Here is a 24,067-nt window from a genome sequence, read left to right on the forward strand (position 1 = left end):
CTTCTTGTCTATCCAGGGAGGTTCAACTCCTCCTTGCCTATTCGAGAAAGTTTCTAGTGAACTCTGAGCTAGCTGGCAAACCCAAAACTTTAAGTCTAATATCGACAATAGAAGACCTAGTTAACGTCTGGTCTAGGCCTATACTATTGAAGGTATTATTCCAATGCGCAGAGCCTATTGGGATAATAGGAACTACACTACATGGCGCCCAAACGTTTGGAAAGGCGATAAAACTAACGCAAGACATTAGAGTAACTCAGTCGTGCTTTTTCACTCAGACCCCTTTTTTTCCCATAATACTCCAAAGACGTCTGGAGTGGGTGAAAGGTCATATCCGCCAAACCTCGCAGGAGGAAACTCCTATGTATGGTTCTTGGTTTAGTCAACGTTGAAGGATACACTGTTCCAAAATATTGTGCATCTAATCTTTGCTTCCATAAGAAACCTGATCTGCAAACAAACAAAATAACCTTCCTGACAGTAGAATGTCAGAAACTGAAGAAGAAAGAGAGATAGCTAGAGTAGCAGCTGAACTCGTAACAGCTGATAATACTATGCAAGAAGCAGACCCGAATTTAATACTCATCGCGGTCAACATAAGGAAATCTATAACTTTGAAACTTATAGAAAATGGACTGACACCTAGAGGTGGCACAGTCATATTCGTAATAGAGGCACACGAATATCGGCAGACAGAGGTGTTCTATTCATGGATAAATTTTCAAGCAGCAAACGCTGTAACAAAGGTCTTCCACCATTACAAAACAGAGGAACCTCCTGAAGAATACACTCCTTTCGAGGAGGTGGAAGTACCACTTAAATTTCAAGAGCACCTGCTCTTGTTTAATGGCGCCCTACAACACAACAATCACATCACCAGGCTCGGTCCATTAGGTAGACCAGGAGCAACGTGGCCGGTCCTAGCCGGATACACACCACATCCAGACATCGAAAGGATGTCTGCAGCAGATGTTTTAGTACAACTAAAACAATTAATAAAAATACATAGACAATTAGTCCAATATGTAATGCGGACTTCAACAATCCAACCAGCAATTAAAATTCCACAGCTGACCCCTCATCAGGGGAACACAAATAAAATTACACCACAGAACATACAGTCCTGCCTAGGTAAGGTACCAGCTAAAAGGGAACAAATACCATTCTGGTTAGCACAAAAAATCACCCAAATAGATGCGGTGTTTCCAGACACCACTCCTGTGGATAAACACAGGATTCTGACTATCTGTCTTCCAATGGGAATCGCACCACACGTGGAGGACTGTGACACTTGGGGTACAGTCTTTGCTTCCATCTACACAAAAACGCATGGTGTTCCATCCATCTCGGTAATACCAGATGTGCTAAAACAAATTCAAGACGAATACGGTCCAGAACCCGCTTTAACTCTTGGTATGAAATTACTGAAAGACTTCAAGCAGGTCTCGGCTATATTACTAGCCAATATAAAGGGAGGAGCAGCAAACGTGGCGATCCGCCAGAGGTTAAAAGAAACAGATATAGCAGACCAACCAGCTGAAATTGCCAGAATCATAGAAAAATCCTATGAGGAACTAGGTAGAGATAGTTTAGGTGAAATACCAGTAAAACCCCAACTGATTGAAAGTCCTGAAAAAATATTTATTAAAAATAATTTAACATCACAAAAGAAGAACTGGGATGGAAACAAACAATCCAATCCGAAAGAAAAGAGATTCCAGTCCAGAGGAAGGTCTCCTCGGCGGAGAGAAAAATCTCCAAACCAAGGACACAGGTCTCCCCAAAGTGAGCCCTCTGGGAAAAAATACAACCTTAGAAATAGGGATAATATAAAGAAACCGGATAGATATCAAGATTTTGATACACGTCCCTCTCAATCTTTTCAGACTTCCTCGCAGAAATCGGAAAGAAGAGGACGGTCGGAACCCAGGGAAGGGCACGTCAAGTCCAAAGACAAGGAACCTGTTCCTCCAAATAAGAAATTACAATTTCCAAAAAAGAAGGTAGCCAGTATTAAAGTATTCAACAATGCCGAGAATACTGAGGACACAGCTGAAAAACGGAGAGTGGGCTCAGACAATGCTAGACAGCGCAGCAGAAGTGAGCATAGCTCGCAAAGTCCTTATGAATCATCTGGAGACAGTGGACACGAATGAATACCTTCAAGTGGAAACTGCAGACACCAGAGTTAGCAAACCTCACAAAATATATGAAATAACATTACGTATAGAGGGGGATAAGACTAGAAAAATAAGGGGACTATTTTGGGATAATCTCTCCAAGGGCTATGACATCCTTCTAGCTGAAAAAGACTGGCCACCCGAGTTTGTCAGGGAGTGCCCTCATGGCGAAGAAATAATTATGCCTGCCTTCTCAAATCATATCCCAATTCATAAAAAATATACACTTGCAAGAAAGTGGGCAGTAGCTCAAGCTCCTGCTTTATATAAAAATCATGTAGGATGGGATGAGGACTCTCCTCCTCACAAAATCCAGTTAAAAACACAACCTACTGCACAAAGACAGTACCCAATTAAGCAAGAAGCTAAAAAACAGGTAAAAGAAATCCTAGACCAATTAGAATACCAGGGGGTGATTGAAACTTGCACCTCACAAATGAACAACCCTTTGTTTCCTGTTTCCAAACCAGACAATTCATATCGTCTAGTTTTGGATTACAGACACCTTAACTCATGTTGCAAAACTTTTGCAGTACAAAATTCGCATAGTGCAGCGCTAATGAATAACATAGTGCGCAAAAAATACAAAACAACATTAGACATCTCTAATGGATTCTTCTGTCAAAATATAGCACCAGAGAGCAGATACTTGTCTGCGTTCTCAATAAATGGCGCTCAAAAACAATTCTGTCGGTTACCCCAAGGGTTCAAGAACAGCCCAGGATTATTCTCAGCGAGAGTAACAGAATTATTACAAACATATGACGAAGAGGCATTATCTTATGTCGACGACATATACCTAACAGATGATGACTTGGATACTCACTTGAAGAGAGTGAACACCATAATAGTTGGGTTCGCAGCAGAGGGTTACAAATTCAACTTCAAAAAATCCAGAATTGCCCATCTAACAGTCCTGTTCTTAGGATATGAATTATCAAGTGAAGGCAAAAGCCTGGCTGACAATTTCCTAGAGAAATGTGCCGTACTCCAAGCACCTAGAACACTAAAAAACTTACAGTCAATTCTAGGCTTCCTAAATTTCGGAAGAACATACATTGCAAATTACGCAGAAAGGGTCAAACCCCTTTATGATCTGATAAAACTAGATTTTAAAAAAACAATTGGACTCAAATACACACAGAAATTCTGAGATCCTTACAAACAGACATGTTAATTAAAACAAAATTAGAAACACGTGATAACACACGCAACCTTGTGATTCGAGTCATCCCAGGAAGATGCGGATTCACATACCTGACCTCTAACGAGGGAGAAAAGGTACCAATTGCATTCAAATCACACTTGTACACAGAAGCTGAAAAGAAATTCAGCATTAAAGAAAACATTGTTCATGCAGTTCAAACCGCAATAGCTAAAGAAAAAGATAAAGCTGACGGTAGCCACATTACAGTCATAACAGCAGAATCAGCCTTTGAGGCATTAACAACACCGTGTAATTTACCAACCACAGCATTGAATCCAAAGTGGATACAATGGGTGAATTCAATTACAACGGACAAAGTATACTACTACTTTGATCCAGAACTAAAGGAATTAAAAAAATCTGGATTATGAAAGAACATTCCCTCTGCCAATCGACATTCTGCCATTACGACAGTACGCTTGTGTAATCTATACAGACGGACATGCTCAACCATCCGTTTGGGGAGAACAAGCATACAACCCCACATGTGAGATTACAAAAGAAGTGTGGCGCGGAGGTAAACTAAGACCTCTATTAACAAAAACACATTCAGTAGAAACCAATTCAGAACAACAGACTGAAATAATAGCATTGAAAATGGCGCTAGATAATGCGGATCGCGAATTCCCGACACTTATAGTGTCCGATTCATATTACTGCGTCAAATCATATAACAACGATTTGCAGAAATGGATTCAAAACGGTTACAAAGATGACACAGGTGCAACAATAAAGCAAAAACTGCTTTGGGAACAAATAGTTCTGTTACAAAAAGAACTACCAAAGACTCACGTGATACACTCACTGAGTCATCAGCGTGATGGCGTTCACGTTGCAGGGAATTCATTGGCTGAGACAGCCACAGCGGTAGCAACTAAATCGGCTTCCGTAGCTAGAAAAAAGCGTACAATAAAATACATTGACGGTGAAACAGTGCTGGCGGTGAAAACGTCATCAAAAGGCGACTGCTCAGCGCTACCGATCAACTATCCACTCAATTATACATACATAATTGATGCAAACTCCGTCCCTTTTGCTCGAATCCCTGGAGTGGGGGATAGAGTAATTCCAAACATGGACAGGAGAACTTTGTTAATTGCAGACGCACATATGGGTGAGGGTCTCAGACACCTCAAACTAAAAGATTCTCTGGAAGAATTACAATCAGTGTACTGGTGGCCAGGCATGAGCCTGCAGCATGACATTTTTGTAAAAAAATGCCCGGACTGCAACAGAGATCGCAGTGGCGAGAGAAACGGTATACTACCGTGGCGTTTCACTCCAGAAAGAATCAACAGTAAAAAGCAAAGCATCCGATTAACATATACAGGCTAGTTTCCACTTATAATGTAGATCCCCAGCACTCGGCTGACGTCTGGACTGTTATACAAAGATTTGCGAGTCTAAATGGCATATACGCTAGGAGCATGCTACGTTTGACCAATGTTTTCACTTGAGCACTCAAACTTGGGGGAAAGCTCGACCAAATGAGCATAGCACAGCGGGATTCTTCTCACTTCCTTCCTGAGGGATACGGGATGGTGTAAAGAAAAAACCAAGGCATAAAGCTATCTATAACGGAAAGGATATTAGGTTCGGGAGCTGGGTGGGTCAAACATCTAATAAGTGTCCAACGTAGTCTAAATAACTTGCCAAGAAATTCTCTGAAGGGATTCAGTCCGTACGAATTTTTGTTTGGAACTAGGATGTTAGTCTTAGATCTTGACAGTCAGACTTCAGTGGTGAAGGAAAAAAGCTTTGATATCAAAGATCGTTTGGCTATTTTACAGGACTTAAACAAAACAAGAAAAGACCTGAGCAACATAAAGTTGAAACAGCAGCCAACAACCACTGAAGAACCACCACCTGTCCCAGCAAGACCTGTCTGGATTCCAAAAGTCGGGGATCTAGTCAGAGAAAAGATCGCGGTAAAGAAGGAATTTGGGCCTTCTTACAGAAAAGCAGTTCCTGTCTTGTCTATCAACGGGACAAGATCAGTTGTACTACCGCCGCTTGCTGGTAAAAAGGAGAACAGAGTTGTATCCATCGACCTGGTAAAACCACAATCATGTGGCCGATAACAAACAGTAGGCCAAGTGGACTCCCGATAAGTAGCAGAACACCAAGGTTTGCTACAAATACAGAGGTCCAAACTAAGAGGCTAATCACATTCGAAACGCCTACAGAAAAACAACAAGGAATATGCAACAATGCATTGGAACTCAGACCTCTAACAACCCAAATAAAAACATTTAGTAGAGACACACCGACCTACAATGAAGTAACAAACGAATATGCAAGAAACAGTAATCCTGAAGCAATTGGAACAATTGACAGAACTGCATCCGGCTACTTCATAAACTTCGATGATTCCTCTGAAGACCTAAGTGAATCAAAAACACAGCCATCAACAAAAACCTTTAAAGATAAAGCTAAAGAACTTTTGAAACAACTGAAAGACACATATCTAATTTCTCCATGGATTGAATTTTGGGTGGGCTTTGGTGCATTTATCCTCATACTTTGGCTCATCATGGTACTAACTTTGGGACGCTTCATTGAGGGAAAATATGCTAAAATGGACACAGCAAGTCAGAAAATCAACTTGATCCTCAAGCCACACACATCTTCACACGTCGAGAAAAGAGAACTTTCTTCAGTCAACTTCACAGCCAATCCTATACCAGGTGGGGTAGCATGGGACAACACTGACTACGAAATTTATGGTCCGGTTGAAATCCTGAAATATCCACACCAAATCAAGATCTCGTTGAGTGACTTTGTAAAACCAAGCTCATTTGCTGATGATTGGGACTTTGAAAACATAAATGATATGATGTCTGACTTAGTGATGTCTGCTAAATTTACCAAACATGATTATTTGCAGGGTTCGACAAATTATGATAGTATGTACTGTTACAACCACTATGGTAACCATTTTCTACATAAATCGGCACAACCTAGAAATGTTTTAAATTATAATCAATGGGAACATTGTGCGACCCCTCCAAAAGCAAGCTCAAGAACCTTTTACGACGAATATTCATACTTTTCAGGGTTCAACACAAGTAATGCTGAAACATTTTATTTCAAATTGTCAAATAAGACAGGGACAAAGATCATGCTAACAAACACGAAATTGATATATTCAGACTCATTTTTTGAACACATGAATACTTTTGGTTTTGATTATTGGGACAAAAATGTTGAAGTAAAAAGTGTTTGGGGTACAAAAGAATGGCAAGTACAAGGTATAGAATCATTGTTTAGAGCCTGCATGATCCCAGAACAAATGATATTTTTGAATGACACTGTTCAACAAACTACCTGTCTTGGCCTAGCCAAAATCAAAGACTTAAATAAACCGTCTATTCCAAAGCCAACAATGAACAGCAATAGCTCTACAGATGAAGAGATAGACGTAAACTATGTATTAAACCAAAACAGAACACATCCTGATTGGAAACAATGGTTGATCTGTCCCACAGATACTAATAACTGTCAAGATAGATTCCTGAACAAAACACAGGGGTTCACATTGACCAGGCCAGACCCTAGATATTCCCAAAGACAACACCCAGGGATAATAACCACCTACAGTGTGGGCAAATTATGCCTTCAATGGCTACAAACTTCCACACTGACAGAAATTAAGCAACACCTAACTTTACTTACTGATGGTGCTGACTTGCGTGATTTCATTATGGGACCGCGCAAACAGCGTCAGAAACGTTTCATAGCAGCCTCTGTATATGCAGCTTACAACGAGGCCTGGAAGGTGACTCAAATTGAGACAGCAGAAAGAATACGGGAAATTGACCGTATTAATTTGGAAAAATCACTTTCTGTAGTGGACAATGGGTTAATGACTCTGTCCTCCAGAATTTTTTCTTTGGACAGCATTGTGTCTTCAGCAATCGACATTTTATCGCAAGACTTACTGTTGTTACAACACGGTCAGTCTCAATTGCGTTCTATTGTACAGCTTGGCTGGACGTTACAAAATCTGCGTTCAGGCTATGTGCCTTGGCGTTTAATCAACACAACGTCACTATTCAATATCTTTAACCTTACTGATAAACAAATCAGTATGGCACAAAAGGGTGCTGATTATACAATCCTGAGCATTGAGAAACTCGAGAGATTACCAGTGACAATGTCAGAACGACCTGTCAGTGAATGGATAATACATGGGATAATTAATATTCCGATATCAACCTTCAGGTTTCAATACTGCCAAAAATATATACAGGCTGGCATGTACGAAAAATTGGGAAAAGGGTACATTAAGACAACATGGAACTTGCCCTATTCACATGCATGTGTCAGTAATAAAGGACAGAAAGTGTTTCTTAGTGGCAATAATTGTGCGATGTCACTAAGCGGTACACTTCTGTGTAATGGAATTAGCTTGCATGGAGCCTGTGAAGGGAACTCAAATAACCTTTCATGTCACCAGCTAGGCACACCTGCAACAGAGATAGAACCATTTTTTCAAAGACTCTATAATGGGAGTTACATTCTAATTGTGGACCGCAGATGCTGTAGTCTTATGCCCGGGACTCCTTATCTCGTAACTACGACTGCGAAGGTCAAGTGCTGTGGACGCTTATTGTTCCCCAGCTCCTTTCCAGACAGGGAGGCAAGGGCATGGCCCAACTTGAAAATTACTTCTATTCGAATAGACACTTTAAGCAGAATGAAAACAGTGCTTCTTCAGACGCCGACCAGACTCACGTCATCAAAAGAAACGTATGATCTCCTAGTCGCAAGGACGACTGCAGAGATTCACTCATTGTTATCAACTAATTCCCCCATACATTTCGCAGAAATCCTGAATGAAATCTTAAATATTTCTGATACCAGTGGAGTCTCAAAAGTATTTAAGACAGTATTTTCGATGGCATTAACACCATTCAAAGCCATACTGGGTATTTTTCCAGATTTCGTCCATTCGATTTTTGGCGGACTTCCCCTCATTTTAGGACTAATTGCAGGAATCCTATTCTTGGTCCTTATATTTCGTTATGGCAAACCGTGTCACAGACAAAACACCTGCGACAAGGGAAGAAACAATCCGAGCCATTGGATACCGGGACCGGATATCAAAAATCCTGGGACTAACCCGGCTTAGAGACCTGAACATGACTTGGTTTCTTTCATTTCGACCAATGTGGCATCGATGTGTTTTACCTGTATTAAGGTGCTTGCTGTGCGGAGAAGAATGTGTGTTGGACACCTGTCTGACGCTACAATCGGATGCGCCAATGGATGCAGAAACATTGTTGAGCCCAATAAAGGCTCATGCTTTGTGCTGCCCTCAACGGCTGCCAATCCTGATGACGGCATTCGTGGAGACTTCACCGCTACGATTAAGGGGTAGTGAAGTTCAAGATGAAAGCAGCATCGATCAGGTACGACCTTCTGTCAGCAATACTAATCAAAACGTCAATGGAGACAATCATGGACATGAATGCATGGTTACATCCTTTTCCGAGTTAGTGGAACTCTCCCAGGAAGCTGTTGACAGCTTTTTCGACAGTCTAAATGATATGATGTTCTCTCCAGAGCAGAAATAGAGACTTTTGAGCAAGCTAGCACACAGCGTTCCCTGAATTTGGCCTTCAACTTTAATAACAGAATACCATGAACGATTTCCCCTCCAGTTCACGGACAGCAATTTTTTCAGCAGCCCCAAAATATTTTTCAATTTTTCGGGACACTTATCTTCTGCTTAAAGTAAGAACTATTCTTAGAGAACTAAAATTTCTATTTTTAGAAACTTTATAGACATTAGCTGCCCGCTGGTATGTTCATAATTATTTTTATTCTGTGATGAAATGGTCTCGAAACTTTTTCTTCTGTATTAAGAGCCATTTCATGTGTAAATTCTCATATACCATTTAGCAATAATGTATACATATGCGTGATTACTTTAGCATTATTCTACAGCTTGAGTGCATATAATTTCCGTATATTAGATAATTTCGAAATGCATTATATGTATTTTGGGGTGGTAAGGTATACACGATACTCTACAGTATGTTTTACTATGCCTAGATTCGTAAACATGGCCATAGTTAGCGTGGAGTGGGTGTGATGTATTCCTATAGGTTCTGTATCGATCCCCCTATTCCTGACCCTGTTCTGGTTAACAAGTTAACTAGCAGCCATCCCATGATGCAGAAACCGTTATCTGATGATGCCACACCACGGCACAGGAACGTGTTATCTGATTAAGTCATAACGCTTGCAATCTAATTAGACAAGCGATATTCCTCCAGCCCCTGATAAGGCATACGGAGTTCTCAAAACAAATCAAACCTATGACAACCTGGGAAAAACCCTGCGGCCATTGTTTTGATTTCATCGAGAACTTCAGCAAAAGAATGTGCTAACGACCAAGTCGTATGACATCCTTATTGACGTATCTATGTCCATCCTTACGTCAATCTCGGCACCTTACAGGTATAAATATTACCGGTATTGCCTTAAGCAAACACACGCGGTGGTGACGAGATCGGAGCAGCCAGACTTGCCGAAGCCCAGAGCAGAGCAGACCCCGCTGGCGCAGCCCCGCCTTCCTGACGCGCTGAGAACGAGACGCTGCTTTCTCCTGCCGAGAAATCCAGCTCCGGCACTTCCGGGTAGCCCTCGCAGGCAGCCTGGAATATCGAGACCAGAGACGAGAGATACCATCCCTCATTCATCCTAAATTCCAGGTACAGAACTGAATAACCCCTCGCAGAGAATTCTTGAGTCAGTCACTTGGCAAAACAAACTTAACTTAAACTGCTACTTTCTATTCCCGCCCACGTATTAGGCTTAGGTCAGGTACACCGGGGTAGGCGTAGTTAGAAACACCAGTTGAGTACGATTAGTCAAATGTATATGTATATATATATATTTTATCCATTTTTAAACCTGCATATGGCTTAGAAACCATATAAATGTTTTTACAGTATTATTTTATACTTCTGCTTTTATTGTATGCACTTTACTTAACCATAAGTATTGCGATAATATCGATCCATTTCTCTTGTATGAGAAAAGAGACTGATCAATAAATAACATCTTTTATTGAACACGCCCGTCTCTTCCTTTCCTCTACAATCTGGTGAGACTAAGAATGCACGTACTGACTGAGTAAAATAAGTTGTCTTTTGTTTTCACACGACTCTAGAGATACACTCTTGATTAGGGGAGAGCAAAGTTGTCATGTTCTATGGTTGTCAGAAACTAAATCCCTTCTTGTCTATCCAGGGAGGTTCAACTCCTCCTTGCCTATTCGAGAAAGTTTCTAGTGAACTCTGAGCTAGCTGGCAAACCCAAAACTTTAAGTCTAATATCGACAATAGAAGACCTAGTTAACGTCTGGTCTAGGCCTATACTATTGAAGGTATTATTCCAATGCGCAGAGCCTATTGGGATAATAGGAACTACACTACAACAGTTGAAGTAGCAAAAAACTTGGGAATGAAATTCAATACATCACTCTCCTTTCGACCACATGCCCTGACGGTGGCAGGGACGTGCTTCAACATAATCAAAACACTCAAAAAATTATTTGACTTTATTCCACATCCTGTGAGGAAGACAGTTGCAGTGGCACTTATCTTGTTATAACTTGACTACTGCAACAGCCTACTCGCAGGAGCTAATAAACAAGTACTCAAGAGATTACAAGTGGTACAGCATGCCTCTGCTCGTTTAGTGCTAAAACTACCACGTAGATCTTCCACCACCCTTAAATCCCTTCACTAGCTACTCTTGCATAAGAGAATCCTAGTCAAGGTACTTCTATTTACCTTCCGAGCATCCAAGAACCTAGGGCCTACATATCTTTCGGCCATATTCACCCCCTACACTACTGCCAGGACACTCAGATCCTCATCTGCAAATCTTCTCAAGCCCCCCTACTTCAGATGCAAAACCAAAGGAGCAAAATCTGTAACTGCTTCAGGAACCAGAGCCTGAAATCTTATACCTACCCACCTAAGGCTGATCAAAACAGAAATCCAGTTCAGAAAGGCCTTGAAGACCTGGATTAATGGATCCTCAGATGAACTTTGCTCATCACTCATATAGTGGCTGCACTTGTCTACCCTGACTATCTCCCGCATAACGCCAGGAATGCTCCTTTCGGAGTGACAGCCGCACTCTATAAATGTCTATTCAAATTCAAACTCAAATTAAATGTGTATTAAATAATTCAATATTTAAAATATATTCATTTAAAAAATCCCATCCAGAGTAAGATTTTTTTAATTTATTATGTATTAAATGTTGTTAAAAGTTATGTGTCAATTCAATTTACATTATATTACATTTTGTAACAAATATTTAAAAGTAATATTTTATTGTTTTTTTGTTTAAATCAAGCATATCGTTGCATTTTAAATTAAAGTTGTGTTTGTAATGTTAATTCACATAGGAACCTTTAGCCATCTCTACAGATTAACACCACATTTGACAGGGAGGTAGATGTCGGTTCAAGGAAGTGCTTTTGCCTATTTGGTGTACATCTGTTCAGTAGTTTTTGAGTAATTTAAGATGAAAATTATAGTGATATCTCTGGCCACGAAGCCTTCACGAATAAAGATGAGCTTGTGCAGGGAAACGCAATGCTCTAATTGGCTGCCAACATTTCAACCATGAAGTGCTGGCAGACATCTTGGGACTCAGCTTGAAGCCAAGTCCCAGAAAAAAGTAAAAAAATAAAGAAATACCCTGACCCCCCCCAGATATGTTGGGGGGTCCCACAGGTACCCCACCACATTTTAAAATATTTATTTTTCAATTTTGCCACGGATGCGCACTGGATTTGTGAATCCGTGGCAAAATAAAAAAAGTCACGCCCCTTTTTCACCACTCTGCAAACATGCCTCTCGGGGCACTGTTGGTGGGGAGATGAGGTCCCCTTGCCTCCTGAGGGCCTTAGGACTAAAGAGGACTTCTTCCCCCAAGCAGCAGTGCGCCCGGAGGCACGTCTGCAGAGTGGTGGAGAAAGGGGGCATGGCCTCTGACTACATTTCAAATATCCAGATGTGTGTGGGCCTTACTGGAAGTACCAGGAAGGCTAGTTGGCTCCCAAGGACCCTCAAGAGCCAAGGGGGCTTCATTCCCCAAATAGTAGTGTGCCAGGCGGCGCGTCTGCACAGTGGATGAGACACCAAAAACCTCTCAGCAAATCCACTGTGTGTGACTTGCTGGAAGCAACAGGAGAGGTAGTTGGCCCCCAAGGACCCTCAATAGCCAGGAGGACTTGATTCACCTACTAATAGTGCACCACGAGCCGCGTTTCGAGAATGGTAGAGAAAGGCGACGTGGCCTCCAAAGACCTCTTAGCAATCCTACTGTGTGGGACTTACTGGAGGTAACAGGAGGGGTAATTGGGCCTCAAGGACATTCCTGGGGGCCAACTACCCCTCCTGTCACCTCCAGTAAGTCCCACACAACAGGATAGGTAGGAAATGTTCAGAAGACATACCCCCTTTCTCTACGACTCTGCTAACGTGGCTCTTGGTACACTACTGCTTGGGCGATGAAGTCCATTTTACTCCTGAGGGACCTTGGGGGCTCAGAAGCTCCTCTGGTATCTCCTGTATGCTGCACACAGCGGGCTTACTAAGAGCTGGTTCGAGGCCCAGCCACCTTTCATTACTAGTCTGCAAACACGATTACTAGTTAAAAAAACATTGAAATTCACTGAAAAAAACAAAGGTTGCAGGTAAGTTATAGTAAAGAATTAGCATTTAAAAAACGCTAGGAATTCACTGGAAAAAAAACAAAAGTTACAGGGACAGTATAGTCAGGAAATACAATTTAAAAAACCTTAGAAATTCACAGAAAAAAACAAAAGTTACAGGGACGTTATAGTTAGGGTCAGATTTCACTTTTATAAAACCAGTGTAACTCGACAGTTATAGTAACCTGAGCTAACTATAACTTACGCCCCTGAAATGCACTGCATGTCATGAGTGATATTACATCACTCATGACATGGTCAGTGATATCACTGATGACTTCATTGATAAGCAGTGCATTGCAAGGGCATAAGTTATAGTTCGCTCAGGTAACTATAACTACCGAATTCCACTGGTTTTGTCCAAGTGAAATCTGACTCTAACTATAACGTCCCTGGAACCTGTTTTTTTCAGTATATATATATATATATATTCACGCTCCTCTGTACCAAAGTGACGGGGCACTAGGGTGGGTGCCGCAAACACGGTTGGTACGCCGTGTATCAATACCACTTCGAGCCTCCTCCCCCAGCCGGGAAAGAAGACACAGCACTCACGGGGTGTTTATTTGTCAGTTGCTTCTTTTATTGCAAGGGCTCCTCACAGACGCGTTTCGGGGCAAGCCCTTTATCAATGTGTCAACACGAGTGTTGCACAGGAGCCATTTTTAAAGTGCAGAGTGCGTTTTTCATGAGAGAAAGTGAGGTAGGACTGCTCAGTGTACATACACATGAGCGCCATGTTGGAAAGTGCAAAACAAACAACAAATTGTGCGCATTTAATGTTATTAGCGCTTTCAAACATTAGTTCCAAACTTTCAGGTGATTTTACATGATGCCGTGAATCGGCCAACCCAAAACAACCGAAAATGTCCAAAACATTATTAAGCTTTGTATAAGCAGTTGCAAATTGAGTAAACCACATTCAATATATACATGACATTCATATTTTAGTAGTTCAAATTTAAAGATCTTAGACGATATCGTCTTGCTCATACAACATGTATAATTTTTTCATAGCGTTTGCTTTGGGGAACAATGCTTGTTCGCCTGTTAGGCAGCACATTCCTACTCAATCTTGCCGTGGATCGGCTAGGGCGGTTTCTAACACCAGAAACCGCCAAATTACCTCTATACAGTGCCTGAGGCAGTGTGGTTCCCTCATGAATTATTAGGTGGTCGTGGCAATGTATTAACGAGTTTATTTCCCTAAATGGATTGCCAATTCTTCCCCGCTGTTTAGGCCCTTTGGAATTTTGGTTTGCAGGTCAATAATATACCTGGACTCCAAGCGTCTGAGTTTGAGTAACCCGTTGCCGCCCCTTTCATGATCTGCTATCTGGTCCAACCCAAAGTATTGTAAAGCATCCCTGTCACTTCAATGTTTAATCGCAAAGTGTTTAGCCACAGGTGATGTCATGTCCCTGTTTGCTATCGCACGCATGTGCTCAAGGATCCTCAGTTTTACGCTTTTGATGGTGCTCCCTATATACCTTAGCTTACAGGGGCATAACAAACAATACACTACATATGGTGTTTGGCAGGTAATGAATGAACTGATTAGTTTACGATCTTTCAGGCCAGGAATTTCATAGCCTAAGACTCTTTTGCTGTGCGCACAAGCCTTGCATTTACCGCAAGGAAAAAAGCCTTTCATGTCTGGCACAGTGTTTGTTCCCATTTTAGGTGCGTCTAGATGGCTATGTACTAAGAGGTCCTTTAGGGATTTTGTTCTCTTAAAGGTTACTTGGGGACTAATCGGGATGTCCATCCCGATGATGGGGTCTGTTTTCAGAATATGCCAATTTCTACGTAAAGTTCCCTTTAGAAAATTGGCATCTTTTGAAAAAGTTGTTATTAGACTGAATTTTCGGTCCTCGTTTTTCTTGATGTTCTGTTTCAACACCTCACTTCTTGGAATCTTGGTCACTTTGTTTAGAGTTTGATTCAGGAGGGTTGAGCTATATCCTCTGATTTTAAACCTAACAATGCTATTTTCCGCTGCATTTTGGAAGTCCTCCTCACGTGAGCAGTTGCATTTAAGGCGCAAGAGCTCCCCGCAGGGGATACTTCGTTTTAGGTTTCCTGGATGCCCACTGTCCGCATGTAAGATGCTGTTTCCAGCAGTTGGCTTGCGGTACAGAGAAGTGGTCACTTGATTATTGACAATTTCTACCCGGAGGTCGAGGTAGCTCACTGCCACTGAGCTTACCTCGCCGGTGAACTGTAGGTTGACATTGTTATTGTTCAGATGGGTAATATAATCTTTGGCACTTTGTACAGACCCTCTCCATACAAGGAAGAGGTCATCTATGTATCTGTGCCACTTGACCACATTCTCCGTCCACAACCGGTTTCCCTCAGACCAGGCCACCTGCTCCTCCCACCAGCCCACGAATAAATTCGCGTAGCTGGGGGCGAAGCAGGTGCCCATCGCGGTTCCAGAGGTTTGTCTAAATAACTCCCCCTGAAAAAGAAAGATGTTATTTGTTAAACGCTTGTGCGTACCATCAATACAAATGACCGTAATTTAAGATTTACGGCCATGGTTACCAGTGACTCGTCTGAGTTTTTGGATGTTCATCTTTATATTGAGGATGGTAAGCTTCACACAAAACTGCACAGAAAATCTACGGCGGGTAATTCTATTCTTCACTCCCGGAGCGCCCATCCTGCCCACACTATCAAAAGCATCCCATACGGAGAATTTATCCACATTAGACACATTTGTAGTGATACAGTGACCTCTAACCAATGCCTTGCGGAGTCCCTACAAAGGTTTCGCTTACGGGGCTACAATTCTAAATTGTTGAATCAGGCACTTTCCAAAGCTAATTCTAGATCTAGAGATGAGTTGCTTAAACCCAAGGCTGTGGTAGCTACTGATTCTAATGCAATTGGGACCATTCGCCTAATAACCACCTTTTGCTCTCAAGAGAGACAAATTAGGCGTATTATCTATTCTACAGCCCGCTATAACCTTTAGAAGGGCACCCTCAATGATGGATGCATTGGATAGGCCCATGCCTGAAAATGTTTAAAAACTCACCTGGTTATGCAAAACTGGTTTTTTCAAGTGCACTTCATGTCGTGCTTGCACGTTCGCCAAGAATGGCACTCACTATCATACCGCCTTTAGCGATAAACTAATAGCCATTCCTGAGTACTTAACCTGTCGTTCACAATTTGTCATCTACAAACTGAAATGTACCTGTAATCTAGAGTACATCGGCAGTACTAAACCTCCAGTGAACAAACAAATTCTGCAGCACATACGAGCAATTGTCAACTCGGATAGTGATTATCCAGTAGCTCGTCATTTTAAGGCAGTGCACTGCAATAAACTCAAGGATTTTGAATACACTGTTCTGAGTTCAGTCCCCAATCCCGGCCGGGGGGGAGACCGTGAGAAGCTTCTCAGGCAGAATGAAACACACTTTATTTTACTATTAGATACCAGGGTGCCGAATGGGTTAAACAGGCCTGAAGACATTCACAACTTTCTGTAAATAGGTGGTTCCATTCTGCTTTGGTTATTCTACCATATCTATCATGCCTTGTCTTATAATTGATTCATTGTTTGCATCTCCATTGCCTAGGCACTAATATAAACAAAAATGTATTTGAAGTACAAACTGAGTATATATATTGTAGGTTTCTGACATGTAGTTTCCGCTATACTGTTGATGTGTTAGTGTGTATAATTTTTTCACATTTTATTTTTTCACGTTTTTTGCACTTTATGACTGATAAGTATTGACACTATCAGATTTAGCAACATTTATATTTGATTTGGCTGACTCTAATGTCGTTTTGTTGAAGAGGTTTTTTGTTACGATCTAAAGCACTTTACGGTCTTCAATTTGCAATGACAGAGTCTAACCAAATTGTGGTTTTTGAAGTAATTGCACTTGCACTTCATGTCCAGACTTAAATCTAGCTTTCAGTTTGCAGCAACTCGTAATAAGCATTTTTTACTGTGTTTGCCAACAACATGAGCAACTAAGGGGCACTTGCCACAATTTGTATCACTGTTGAAATGCTGTTTTTTTAATGTACTTTACATTTCAGTTCTGAACATTTATATTTGTACTTCATTTTTTCGTATTTTTACATTCTGCAGCAATCGGTAATAATTATTTATTATGGTGTTGACAACATTACATTATGGATGAAGTGGCACTTGCCAGAATTTTCATCTCAGCTGCATTGCTACTTTTTCTTGCATGTAATCCGTACTTAAGCTTTGCATATTCATGCTATGTAAATATCAGTGCATGTTTCTTAGTATTTTAACCTTTCTGTGTCATTACCTGTTGTCATACTTGATTAGCAATGTATTGCTGCCCTTCAGCCTTTTTTCTTTGACTGATTGGGCTTTTAACACACTTTAAAATTGCCCAGCTTGCTTTGGCGCGTCATGTGATCAAGCTCCGTCCGCGGAGCGAAACGCGTCATGGAGGACAGCCGTCCTGTGATTCCACAATAAAAATTCTGAACTGCTCACACAACTTTTTGTGTTGATGGCTCGTTACTGAACGTTACTCTTTGGGGGAAGAGGTCTGCACCTGCTTGGTTCCGCTACGTGGTTAGCAGTCAGGATTTGCTTTCTGATAACCTGTGCTCCCCCCTTCTTTGACCACCTTCAAACCTAAATCCAAGTTTTGCCCTATCTTACTGAAAGACAATCTAGATATTTTTCATGATAGAGTCTCAAGCGAACTGAAAGAACTCCAGATCAAAAATGTAAAAGTGACAAAAAAGAAAAAATACAACCATCGTGATACTCAATATCACAGACTCATTAAGAAACTGAGAGGACAAAAACAATTGATTATTAGACAGTCCGACAAGGGCGGGAATGTTGTTCTCTGGCCCAGAAAGATGTATATGGAAGAGGCTCTAAAACAACTGAATGACAGGGATTGTTACAGGAGAACAAATGCCCAGGAAGTACAGACAGCAAAAAATGACTATTATTCAAAACTGATGGCCTGGAGGAGCAAGGGTTTGTTGTCCTGGGATGAATTGAAATTCCTTAAAAATGAACATCCTGTCACCCCTGTGATTTATTTCATCCCTAAGATTCACAAAAATCAACAGCAACCACCAGGGAGACTGATTATTTCGGCCAAGAATAGCCTCCTGGAAAATACCAGTAAATACATTGACTTTTTTCTACAATACTTTGTCAGGACCTTCCCATCTTTCATACTTGACACAGGGGACCTTCTAAACAAACTTTTCAACTTTGTATGGCAACCTAATTTTCTCTTGGTATCACTGGATGTTACATCCCTTTACACAAGTATCCACCATAGGGATGGGATAAAAGCGGTCAAACATTACCTTGCTAAAAGAATTGGTGATTGTACAGAACATTCTAATATGTTGGTGGAAATGATCTTAGCCTGCTTAGAGAATAATGTTTTTCTATTTTCTAATCAATATTTTCTACAAACTAGAGGCGTGGCAATGGGGGCCTGCTTCTCCCCCAGTTATGCCTGCCTCCATATGGGCTTCTGGGAGGAGCAGGTCCTCATGGTCGACTTTGCAGCCACTATGAACTCCAAGGTCAAAGGTTGGTGGAGATACATTGATGACCTTTGTATGATCTGAGATGGCTCTGAGGTGGATGCCGCGGCATTCATTGATCTTTTGAATTCTAACAACCTGAACTTGCACTTTACCAGTACTATAAGTTCTAAATCGATCGTGTTTCTTGATGTGGAGATTTATGTAGATCAGGGCAAGCTACATACCAAACTCCACAGAAAACCGACAGAATTAACACCATACTACATGCCCACAGTCACCATCCACCCCATCTGATAAAGAGCATCCCCTACGGGGAGATGCTCCGTATCAGACGGATCTGTAGTAATGACTTTGATTGCCTCAATGCACAAGAAGAGTGCAGATCTAGATTTCTGGCTAGAGGCTATGATCTGCACACCATTGACTCTGCACAAAAGAGGGCTAACTCTTTTGACAGACAGCGAATGTTACTTCCCACTGAGGCTAAGGACAAGATGTTTCGCATTGAGGCCAACAACGAAACAAGACTTATCATGACTTTCAGTAACCAACACAAGACTATCCCTAACATAGTGAAGAATAATTGGTTCCTCATTAGAAGTGACCCGGTTATTGGCAATTTGGTAACTGTTAGACCCAATATCACCTACAGAAAAGCGAGGTCTATGGAGACTAGTTTGGTCTCTAGCAGCCCCGAGGTAGCCACGGGCACGTGGCTTGCAGGGAGCAAAGGGTTTTTGAAATGCGCAGCCTGCAAGGCCTGCAAAAATGGAATCAGCAGATCTGAATATACAATACCCTTCTCTCCTGTCCCAATAAAAATAGGAGAAAAACTAAATTGCAAAACAGAATTTGCTGTTTACGTCTTGCAATGCCCTTGCGGGCTTAGATATGTGGGTAGCACAAGGCCCCAGGTCCACAAAAGAATTTTGCAACACCTTAGGGCCATCACCAACGCAGACCCCACATATCCCGTGGCCAGGCATTTCGAAACGGTACACGACAAGAACCCACAAGGCCTTACCTACTTTGTCATAGATTGGGTCCCACCCCAACGTAGGGGAGGTGATAGGGAAGGTCTTCTTCGTAAACTTGAGACACGTTATATCATCTTGCTGGACAGCAAGATGCATAACGGGCTCAATAAGAGTGAAGATTGCCATACCTATCTATAACCATGTTACAATATGAGGTTTTTCATCTTGAACCATCTCTGCATGAATTTAATACCATCGTATCTAGCAACTATCCTTTTAATCTAATTCCCATATCCTCCACACATACCATTATGTAGATCATTTTGATATTTTATCACCTTTTATCTTTGGGCACTATTTGTTTTTAATTCACACTGGTAGCACTTTAAGACTTTATTGCGTGATGATGCACATTTAACCAACATGCACTGAACCATTAGCGATTTTTGCACAAGTAATTGCATTGCCCACATGGGTATTATCAACTACATATTTATAGCTGTTTTAATTATTATGAACTCATTTTAGAATTATATTCTATATATTTTTACATATGTCTTAAAATTGGTTTTGTTGTTGTTTTAATCAAACACACGGTTGACAATTCTAACATGTGCTTGAATTTGGCAAATGTTACATTCATATTTGCTAAATGAGTCAATTATGATTAATGAACATATGTATATAAATTGTTAAGAAATTGGGGTGTTCTTACTTATGTGTTCTTTAACCTGGTGACCCCCTTTATTCAGATTCATTTGCTTCTATCTTGTGCATAATAGTTTTAGGTATCAGGATCAGTGCTAATCAGCTTGACATAATGTATTTATACAGTCATTTTGAATTTCATTTTGTATTTCACTTGCACATCTTTTATGTTGGTTTTAATATTCAAAATGTGTTAGAACTACAATGCATTCAGGCATATAGTATGTTTTTCATGTCTATCACGCACTTTGCACTTTAAAAATGGTGGCCAGGCCTCATGACTGCGTCATGTGATCAAGGCTTTTGGGAGCCGAAACGCGTCGTGGCAGACTGGTGTTGGGCGCAATAAAACACTAAACACCACGAGTTGGGTCTCGTCTCGTCTTTACCTCTATTTGGCTGTTTGTACTGCTGAGGACGTTACGTACCGTATATATATATATATGTATATATATATATATATATATATATATATATATATATATATATATATATATATAAAGAGGTTCCAATCGAGCACTCGTGTCCCAAAATAAATACCAGACTGCGGATTCTGGTATTTATTTTGGGACCTGGGTGCTCGATTTGGGAACTGAGTGCTCAATTAGAACCTCGTTTTCTTTGGCATTTACTATACCAGTCTTCTCCGCCGGCATCGCGCCAACCCTCTAAGGGCGTCTGTTCTCCAGAAGGAGTCGTTTTAGGAATAAAAAAAAAAAATATATATATATATATATATAATATATACAGCTTCAAGTTCACTGCCAGAACCCAACAACAGAGCTAAGGACTTGTTTAAAGCTTTGGAGAAATATTGTAAGAGCGAGCAGGCTAAATGGTGGGAGCATAGCTCCCTGTCGGGGTACTTAGAGGTGGGCAGGGTGCCACGTGGCCTAAGGATAATGCTGGCCCCCTCCTATGAGAACCCCGACCCCTTAATGCTCTCTGCTTGGGCCCAATGCAATCGTGACACATCGCGGCGCCTAACTGAAATTCTCATTCAGTTTGCCGAGAGCGACAGAATCAAACTCCTGGCTGAAATAGATCAAATCAATGGTGAGATCGACAAAATACCAACCTCCCCCATAATAATCAAATATAGGGAGGATATGAACGCGAGACTCAAACGCGAAGAAGATGTCATCAAAAAACACAAGGCGTTCAAATTCCAACGTGATCGGCTAGGTTACGAGCATGGCCAGATATTTACATTTTCGAAGAAGTACGACAGTATAAAAGCACGCCAACAAAAAAACACTGTTAATGCAAACTACCTGGGACCATCTACAAGCATTGGACAGGCGGAGGCCTCGTCAATTTCTGAGGGGAGCTCACAGGTGGATAGTGAGTCTGACACTGAGCTCAGACGTGAGTCCCAGAGGGATGCTCAGACACTGAGCTGAAGCGCAGCCAAAGGTCGGGGTTTCGCAAATTTACCCTGGCACAAGAGCTGGAGGTGGTTCAACAGGATCGAAAGTTGACCCTTCGCTCTGGTACCCAGGGAGCCGTCGCAAACAAATCAACAACAGGAAACGCACAGAAAGTAGAAAGTGCAATAAAAGGAGGAAATGCGGGCGGGAGACAAAAGAAACAACGGGCGAAGTGGCAACACAATCAGGTGCAAAAATAATGGATGCCAAAACAGTGATAAATTTGTCGGATGTAGTGCTCACCCCAGGCGAAACAGCTATTTTATCGCTGGGTCTAACATAGAGCGCCCGTGGGGACTTTGATTATGCAAGCACAAAAATTTACTTATTTAAATATGTCCGCAAACTGAAACTGAAAAAGCACCACAGCTCGCACAGAATAAATGAAGCGAGCCCTCCGACTCAACTAATTACTGCGCCAAGCAGTCCCCCAGTCATGGGATTAGCATTTACTCAAGTGTCGACACAACCGGTTCCCGGCTGGGGGCCGGTATCAGTGATAAAAAAACTCCATTCAGACCTAAATCCAAATTTTGTCCCCTGATGTTAAAGGACAACTTGGATATGTTTCATGAAAGAGTGTCCTCAGAATTAAAGAACTTGCATATAAGGATTTCCAATGCGACACGGAGACGCAACTATCGAGACATGGAATACCATAATCTGATTAAGAAACTAAAGACTAACAAAAATCTAGTAATTCGTCAATCGGATAAAGGAGGAAATATAGTTTTATGGCCACGCAAAATGTATATGGAGGAGGCACTGAGCCAGCTAAATGATTGTGAGTGTTATAAGAGAACTAACACCAAGGAAATACAGCTGGCCAGTAATGACATTAACTCTAAACTGATGGCATGGAGGAGTAGAGGCTTATTGACGGTGGACGAATACAAGTACTTGAAAATTGACTGTCCAACAACTCCTGTCATATACTTTATTCCCAAAATCCACAAAAACTGCCAACAGCCGCCTGGCCGGCCAATCATTTCTGCCCGAAACAGTATTTTGGAAAACGTAAGCAGGTATATTGACTATTTTTTGCAGGAACATGTTAAAGCGTTGCCCTCGTTTATCTTGGACACAGGTGACCTGCTTAAGAAACTGTCAAAATGGGAACCAGGTTATTTACTGGTGTCACTGGACGTTACGTCCTCGTATACTAGCATCTTTCACAAGGACGGAATTAAGGCAGTCCAGCATTTTTTGAATAAGAGACCTATCTGCTTACAGGAACATTCTAAGATGATTGTTGCAATGATTACTACGTGCTTAGAGAACAATGTGTCTTTATTTTCTAATCAGTTGTTTTTGCAGACCAGGGGAGTGGCTATGTGGGCCTGCTTTTCTACCTGTTATGCCTGTCTTCACATGGGCTACTGGGAGGAGCAGGTCCTCATACCCAACTTCAATACAATTATGAACACCAAGGTATAGACCAGGTTGAGGTATATTGATGACCTCTTTTTCATTTGGGATGGTTCTGCAAATGATGCTGCCAAGTTTATTGATCAATTGAACATCAACAATCTCAATTTAAAATTTACTAGCAGTATAAGTACCAATTCCATTGTCATTTTGGATGTAGAAATTTTTGTTGACAATGGCCAGTTGGAGACGAGGCTCTATCGGAAACCCACAGCAGGCAACACAGTGTTGCATGCCGCCAGCCACCATCCGGCGCACCTGATAAGGAGCATCCCCTATGGGGAGATGCTACGCATCAGGAGAATTTGTAGCAGCAACACAGAATGCCTAGAGGCACAAAAAGAGTGCAAGGTTAGGTTTTTGAATAGAGGCTACTCAACTGAATCCATAGATAGTGCTATCATTAGAGCTAATAAACTTGATAGACTGCAACTGTTGGCCCCTCAAGATGACAGTGTAAGTGTCTCTAAAAAAACAGTAGCTAGTGAAACACGCCTGATAATCGGCTTTAGTAACCAAAATCAGGCAATACATAAGATTGTAAAAAACAACTGGTCTTTGATCACTAGTGAACCAGTTGTAGGCAAGATGTTTACTAAATCACCCAGCATTACATATAGAAAAGCAAGATCCATGCAGGACAATCTTGTCTCAAGTAGTCCTGAAGTAGTCACGGGCTTGTGGCTTGATGAAAGTAAGGGCTTCTTGAGATGCTCTACCTGCAAAGCTTGCAAAATGGTGTAAGCAGATCAGAGTATATGACTCCGCTCTCTCCTAATCCCATCAAGATTAGAGAAAAATTGAATTGCAGGTCGGAGTACGCTGTCTATGTCTTGGAATGTCCCTGTGGTCTG

The sequence above is a fragment of the Lissotriton helveticus genome, chromosome 6 (genome assembly GCF_964261635.1).
Source record: "Lissotriton helveticus chromosome 6, aLisHel1.1, whole genome shotgun sequence".
In the NCBI taxonomy this organism is placed as follows: domain Eukaryota; kingdom Metazoa; phylum Chordata; class Amphibia; order Caudata; family Salamandridae; genus Lissotriton; species Lissotriton helveticus.